Source organism: Lactuca sativa, chromosome 5 (genome assembly GCF_002870075.4).
Source record: "Lactuca sativa cultivar Salinas chromosome 5, Lsat_Salinas_v11, whole genome shotgun sequence".
NCBI lineage: Eukaryota > Viridiplantae > Streptophyta > Magnoliopsida > Asterales > Asteraceae > Lactuca > Lactuca sativa.
This window is the reverse complement of record NC_056627.2, coordinates 153,365,213-153,373,908: the sequence shown is the minus strand read 5'-3', so window position 1 is coordinate 153,373,908 and position 8,696 is coordinate 153,365,213.

Below are 8,696 nucleotides of genomic sequence, written 5' to 3'. Positions count from 1 at the left end.
TTTCCTTTCACATGCCTTAGATCTCGGATTTTACACACTTTTTGATAACATATTCATCACAAAACACATGATATCACACACATACATGCATCAAATCACACATAGCATACATTTACACATAGATCTACACATTTTCTTGTATTCTCCCCCATAAAACTCATAAAAACTGAAAAGGAAGGGGTATGAAACTCACCTTGGGTGTGGTTTCGGTTTTGGAAGGAAAAGATGAAGAAGAAATTGATCCAAGCAACCTTTCTTGGAGGATCTCGAACTTGGATGCTTCTAAGGTGCAAGATCATGAGTTTGAATGAATTAAGAGATGATTCTTGAATAAAAGGAAATAGCTAGATTATGGATCTAACAGCAACTTACCTTAGATGATGTGTTTATGGGTTAAATCTCCTTGAAAGCTTCCTTAATCTCGAAAATATGGAGAGGAGTTGAGAGAGTTTTCTTGAGAGAATTGTGAGTGAAGTGTATGTGTGTGTGTGTTTGGATTCGGCCGAGAGGGAGAGAGGGAGAAGAAGAGAGAGTGAGCTTGCATGGAAAGATGAGAAGTGCATGGATGTTTGACATGTAATGCCTAGTTATCCCCCATACAAAAATGATGTGGCATGGAAGAAGTCAACTCTTCCCTTTCTCTTGGGCTTGGGCCGAGATTTGGAGAGAAAAAGGAAGGAATTGGGTCCTTAAATGCCTAAGTCCAAATCATAGCTAATTTAGATAACTATTAGCCCAAAATAAATCAAGTAATGATTTTTATGGCCCATTAGGGCTAATTAGGTTAGTTATGGCCCAATGAGATTCATTTAAATATTTTGTTTCATTTTAGGCCCAATATGGCCCAAAATATTAAAATAAATGAAAGTGGGTCCAATTAGAGCCCATTCAAGAGTTCTAAGCCCATGATAAGTTGGAAGCTTATTGGTCTATTGGGCCCAATAAGGAAGTCCTAGTCCAAAATGGACTTAAACAAGGACTTCTAGGGTTTCCAATTATTTGTTGACTATTTGTAGTGCTTGTATGAAGTGTTTGATTGAAATTCTGTTGTCATAGAGTAAGCATCATGCATGCTTTCATGTTTTTGATTCATAGTTGACATAAGTGTTGTAGTTATAAGACACCAAAAATTTCTAGTTGTGACACATCCTTTAGATAAGGGATCATATACTCCTCTGTTCTCAAGGTATCAGCTAGAAAAATACATGGAAAAATGTCATACTTATTGTCCAGCTATTTGTTTCCCGATTTCCGATTTTCCTGACATAGAACATAACTGAACACATAAATTTAGTTTTAACCGGGCCCGGCACAAAGTCAAAACAGAATCATCGAGGGGCCCAAGAGATCGCTTTTAATCCTCTTAGGATACATGATCAAGCCAACTTCCAAAGCATATGGGATTGGACTCATCTCTGCTATCTCAGCTTCTATACTCGGACTCTGAGTCTTACTCGGTTTGGTATTTCTTAGGATAGGTAGGTTACCTTGTTTGGAGTTCTCCATGTTGAAACGCTTCAACACCTTGTCCAAGTAGGTACTTTGACGAAGTCCTATTAGTCTTTTACTCCTGTATCTTAATATCCTTATCCCTAGGATATAGGTAGCTTCTCCGAGATCCTTCATAGCGAGACACTTCCCAAGCCAGGACTTGACCTCCTGGAAGGTTGGGATGTCATTTCCTATGAGTAGTATGTCATCCACATACAACACCAAAAAGCTCACTATACTCCTACTAGCTTTGACATATACACAGGATTCATCCTCGCTTCTCGAAAATCCAAATTCTTTGACTTTCTCATCAAAACAAAGATTCCATCTTCGAGATGCTTGTTTTAATCCATAGATGGATTTCTCAAGCTTACATACTCTATTAGGGTACCTTGCAATGACAAAACCCTTTGGCTGACTTATGTAAACATCTTCAGCCAACTTTCCATTAAGGAAAGCGATTTTGACATCCATTTGCAATATTTCATAATCATGAAATGCAACAATGGCCAACATAACCCTTATAGTTTTAATCTTCACAACTGGTGAGAAGGTCTCATTATAGTCAACTCTCAGAGTTTGAGCAAAGCCCTTCGCAACCAATCATGCTTTATATGTGTGTACTTTCCCATCCATGTCGCTCTTCTTCTTGAAGATCCATTTACACCTGACTGTCTTAAGGCCTGGTACATTGTCAACCAAGTTCCAAACTTAATTGTCAAAGATGGACTGAATCTCGCTGTCCATAGCCTCTTGCCATTTTGCAGACTCGGGGCCTGCCTTGGCTTCCTTATAGTTATTAGGTTCATCCAGATTTACGAGTGAGCTATCACTGATCAATGTATCACCTTAAGTTGTTATATGAAAACCATATAATACAGGTGGACCACTGACTCTACTGGAACGCCTGAGAGGTACGGAGTCGTCAATTGGTTCAACTGGAGTTTCTTCCTCAGGTTCAGTGCTAGTGTTTGAGGTTCCTTCACCACTTGACTCTTGAAGCTCTTCAAGGTCAATATCCCTCCCACTTTCCCCTTAGCATATGAGATCTCTCGCATGAAAGACTCCTCTCCTCGCAATGAAGAAAACATTGTCACTCGGTCTATAGAAGAGATATCCAAAGGACTTCTGTGGGTAGCCAGTGAAAATAAATCGCTCACTCCGAGGTTCTAGCTTGTCATGAGTCTTGCGTCTCACGAAAGCCTCATAACCCCAAACTTTCATGTAATCTAACGAGGGAACCTTCCCTATCCACATCTCGTGAGGTTTTTTGGAAACCTTATTGGTAGGGACTAGATTAAGGATACGGGCAGCAATCTCTAAGGCGTACCCCCAGAATGAGATAGGTAAGGAAGCTCGACTCATCATGGAACGAACAATGTCTAGCAAGGCTCTATTTCACCTCTCAGTCACACCATTAAGCTGCGGTGTTCTAGGTGGTGTCAATTGTGAAACAATTCCACAATCCTTAAGATAGTCAAGGAACTCGATACTAAAATACTCTCCTCCTCGATCAGATCACAACATCTTTATCTTTCTTCCCAATTAATTCACCACTTCTTGCTTACACTCTTTGAGCTTTTCAAAGGTTTCTGACTTGTGCTTGATTAAGTAGACATAGTCATATCTACTGTAATCATCAGTAAAAATCACATAGAAGCGGTTAGCATCCCTTGTGGCAGTTCTGAATGGACCACACACATCAATGTGTATGAGATCCAACAAACATTTACCCCTTTCACAAGTACCAATGAAGGGTGACTTGGTCATCTTTCCAAGTAAACAATATTCATAAGTGTCATCCGACTTTCAGTCGAATGACTCCAAAACTCTATCCTTTTGGAGTTGGGGTATGCGCTTCTTGTTGACATGTCCAAGACGACAATGCCACAAGCATGCCTGATCCAAATCATTATAAGAATCAATGCGTAACAGATTATTTCCAAATTTATCTAAAACCATCATAGTTTCATGTATACCATTGCAAGGTAATGCTTCAAAATACAATACACCATTGTAATAAGCATTAATACCACTTATTTCCTTATTAAAAGAAAAGGTAAAACCTTGTTTATACAAACTGTGAAAGGAAATAATATTTCTTGCCATATCTTCCGAGTAACAACAATTATTCAAATATAAATCTAAACCATTACTAAGCAATAAAGAATAAACTCCAATCTTGCTCACAGGCGACATTTTCCTATTTCCCATGAGTAAGTTTATCTTCCCGGGTTCCATATCCCTACTTCTTTTTAGTCCCTGCAAATCAGAACAATTGTGAAATCCACAACTTGTATCAATGACCCAATAATTAGCTTGTGATAAGTTATTAGATTGAATAGTGTAAATACCTGCAAAGGAGGGTTTAATCTTCCCGTCCTTTATGTCCTGCAAGTACTTGGGCCATCTTTGTTTCCAGTGCCCTTTTTCATGGCAATGGAAGCAATCAGCATCCTTCGAATTGGAAGAGGAATTAGCAGAACCAGCTTTGGTCCCACTAGAAGAGGATCCATGAAGAGACTTTCCCTTGCGGAACTTGAATGGAGCCTTCCTCTTTTTTCCCTTCCCATGTCCGATTGCCAAAACAAGGGCAGAAGTAGTAGTTGCAGGAGACACAATCAACTTGCCTTTTAGGTTGCTTTCTGCAGTCCTTAAAAGTCCTTGAAGCTTGCTTAGAGCGACCTCCTCCTTGTTCATATGATAGGTCATACGAAACTGATCATAACAAGAATGTAAAGAGTGTAGAATTATATCTATGGCCAACTCTTCACCAAAATTGACATTCAATTTAAGCAAGCAGTCCACAAATCTCTGCATCTTTTGTAAGTGGGCTGTGGTGGGTTCACCATCATTCATTTTGGTTGTGATCATGGAGGCAATGATCTCATAACTTTCCTGTCGAACACTTTGATGGTATCTTTCCATCAAATTTTGATACATTTCAAAAGGATAGTAGTCCTCATAGGACTTCTGCAGCTCAGCAGTCATGATAGCAATCATTAGACACGACACCTTTGTCGCATCCCTCTCATGAGTAGTGTGTTCAGTGATTTGTTCAGGAGTGGCAGTGGTTACATCAATCTCCTTAAGCTCTTTATCTTGGACATATTCTTTTCCCTCATAGAGAATAGCCATTCTGATGTCACGAATCCAATCATTGAAGTTCGAACCATCGAAAATGACCCTCCCACATAGGTTCATGTGGGAGAAAGAGCCTAAAGGAATTGGTGTGGAAGCATTGTTTGGGGTAGACATCTGTAAAATAAGAAGAACAAAGTTTAGGTTAGATGATAATACTTAATATTACCCCCAATATGAAATATTAAGGCTAGGACCCAACACAGTATTCTACAATTACAAAGAGGGATGCCTTAATCCAATTGTAAAATATTTGATGGTAGGTAAATGACAATATACCAATTTCCACCATGAAAATTGAAATAGATTATTAAGTTTTAATTGGATATGAAATTCCTAGATCCTTTGAGATTCATTGAGCTTTACAATGGCATGTTTAAATATTGATTATACCCTTCAAGTTTGTGACTGGGATGCTGAGGATCACGAACAAAGTTTGAATAACCATGCAAAATAACCTGGAACACCCAATATTACAGATCACCTAATCAATGTGTCGGTTAACCACATACGCTCCATTGATCTATGATTAACATCAAGTTACCCTTTGCCACACATTGTCAGTCCCAAATTAGTATGCCGGTTAACCATACATGCTCCACTAACAACTTAACAAGGTGCAAAGTGTAATTTCATGGATTTGCACCATTTTCACATTTTCCCCAAAGTAACTAAGATTGGGGATTTAATAAAAGTTTAGTTACTTTAGATTTATCTTTGTACTTTTAAAGAGGGAGAGTTAGTCTCCTATCCTACCTGTTCGACTAACGACCCTCCACCAATCAAGGAAGCAGTGGGTGTGAAACAGCCCGAAATTCAGGTACAACCGATTAGCCCTTCATCTTTTATATAATTGTCATTTTTGGCCTTTGTGTTGGGCAAGTACGTTGCGCGTACTCACGCGCCTTCTGGAACGCATTGTCACCCGGGTACGCTGGGCGTACCCAAGGTTACACCGGGCGTAACCGGTCTAGACCCAAAACCCTAATTTGGCTTGATGGCTATAAAAGGAATGAGATGGCCTTATCCCTCAGCCACCATCCTTCAGAAAGAAACCCTAAGAGAGCTTTTCCCTCGTTTTTAGCTGGAGTGTGAGTATTCTAAGCCTCAAGGTGTCATTTCAAGGTAGCAAAGGAGAAGAGAAGTCCATTGTGGAGGCTAGGAGCTGGTGAACAAGTGTAGATCTGAGGATAACAAAGGTTGGAGCTTCTTCCTGAGGTAAAAAGTTCAGATCTTGCCTTGTAGTTCTTATGGTATGCTTCTTGGACCAATTTCTAGGGTTTTGGTCCCAAAGATGGAGACTTTATGAGCAAGTAGTCTCCATTGGCTTAGATCTACCATATTCCAGGTCTATTTGAGTTGTATGTTCATTAAAATGTGATCTTGGACGTAAATATTTAGCCATGCATGAGATCTAGATCTTTTGAGGTGAAAAGGAAGGTATTAGAGGGTGTAGGAGCCTTTACAGCCATGCCAAGGCTTAAAGGTTCCGACTTTATGGGTTAGGAGACTTAAAGAGAGCCAGATATGGAAGTTGAAGGAGTGTCTTAACCATTTAAGACAAGAAATATGGTATGGCTGAATCTGGGATTTACGCTGGGCGTAACTCCCAGTACGCGCAGCGTAAGGGGTTGCGACCCCCGATTGTGATTCATCGATGTACGCCCCGCGTACAGAAGCTGGTACGCCCCACGTACTGTGGTCAGTTGACTTTTGTTGACTTTTAGGGTTATGGTCAACATTTGGACTTTGAGTCAAGGAGGGGTGAAATGGTCTTTTACCCCTCTATGGGATAATGATAAGGGTGTAGCCTAGTCTTGGAAGCCTATATTAATTAGAATGATATTTCGTTATGATTAGGCGGGGTTGGGTCTTCGTATCGAGATTCGCAGATAGCGAGCACGTGAGATTCTAGACTTCCTGTGAGCTGAGTCTTCTCACTATACTGTACCCGAAAGGGTATTTTTGTGTGACCGAGAGGTCGGATATGTTATGAGTTGTATGCCTTGTATATGATTAAGTTAACCGTTTGTATGTGCTATGTATGCTATGCTTGATATGGGCCGGAAGGCATTATGTTATGGGCCGGAAGGCATTTTATGTTATGGGCCGGAAGGCATTGTGATGTGGACCGAAAGGTCGATGCGGGTAGGACCGGAAGGTTTACCGGGTCGGGACGGAAGTCCCCTAAGACACATGGACCGAAAGGTCATGGCCTGGAAAGGCATATATGCGTAAGTAGTATTTTGGGGAACTCACTAAGCATTTATGCTTACTGTTGTTGTGTTATGTGTTTCAGGTACTAGCGAGGACCGTGGGAATGCGCCGGCGTGATCTGTACACACTGATGAAGGATTTATGATCCTGGGATTTATATGATTTGTATTATGATATGATACATTGGATCTTTATGACTTGTTTTGGATGAAAACATGTTTTTAAGAAATGAAAATTTTATTTGAAAATTTACGTTGTTAAAAGTTGGTATCAGAGCCTTGGTTTGAGGGATTCGGGTGCACCTTCAGGCGTAACTGAACTCAAACTGAGGATTTGAAAAAAAAATTCAAAAATAAAAGCATAAAATTTTATAAGAGATTTTGTGATAACCAAGGATGAAGCAGTGTGTACGTTCAGCCAGCGCCCGAACGGTAAAATCCCCAAAATACCCTTACAATATGTGTTATCAGATATGCTATGATATGTTATGCATGCTAGAGTAGACTAGTTATTCATATTAGGACTAGAGTGGCCTGATTTGTGATGCCTTAGTCTAAAGGAATCCTGCTGCTATGAGATGCTTTGAGAGCAAGTAGGTAGCCTATGCATAGCAAGAATAGAGTACTCGCGTTTCGGGGTCCAAGGAGGAGGACTTGGGGTGAATGCTGATGCGGCGTAATCAGTAGTATAGGGCCCGTACTACTGAAGACACCGGATCAGTGGGCAGCCCAAGTAAGAATCCTTCGGGTATCGGAGTCCGAGTAGGGTTGAGTTATCAAGTGCGAGCACGCTCGATCGAGTCTATGACATTTTTATGTTGTATTTCCGAGGCATTATGGTTGGGACACGCCACAGACCTGGGACGAGTGGTGTGAGTGACGAGAAGCTTCGTCAGATGATCCACAATGAGGTGGCTGCGGCAATCCGGGCCGAGATTCCGGAGATGTTTGGGACTATCAAGACCACGCTGTTGGAGACTTTTGATGAGCGATACACTGCGGTGACTGAGGCTGCAGCCACTGCAGCTACAGCAGCTGTGTCTACTGCCAGACCTCAGGGAGGTGACTCGTTGTTGTTCCGGGAGTTCAGCAACACGAAGCCACCCGAGTTTGATGGGACGCAGGACCCGATCGCTGGGATGAGATGGATTGTTGACATTGAGGGATGCTTCTATACGTGCTCATGTCCAGAGCATCTGAGGGTACGGTTCGCTTTGAACCAGCTCCGCCTAGAAGCGAAGGATTGGTGGAAGTTCGTGACGGTGAACTTCACTCTGGCAGAGATTTCAGCAGTGACTTGGGAGAGATTCACCACCATGTTCAGAGATGAGTATGTTCCCCTGGTGGAGAGGGAACGACTGGTTTAGGAGTTCTTGACCCTCAAGCAAGGTAATGATTCAGTTGCTGTGGTCACCCGGAAGTTTCATGAGAGGGCGATGTTCTGCCCTGAGTAGGTGTCTTCTGAGCAGGCACGGATGAGCCGATATTTGGGTATTCTGAGGAGGGACATTCGGGAGTTCGTATCGAAATCGACATACCGGACATTTGCTAAGCTCCAGGAAAATGCCCAGAAGAGGGAGATCGAGTTGGACACTCAGGACAGGGAGGAGGCCGAGTCTCAGAGGATGGATCGGCGGCCGGCTCAGTCTCAGCCGGCAGCTAAGCGGACTAAGTCTGCCAATTCGAGGATGGGAGGCCAGAAGGGCCGGACTTGCGGAAAGTGCGGCAAGGATCATGAGGGGGCCTGTCGATCGGGTGCTTGCTACAAATGTGGCAAGGAGGGGCATATCGCTAGGGATTGCCCCTAAGGGATTTAAGGTTTGCTTCCATTGCAACCAGACCGGCCAT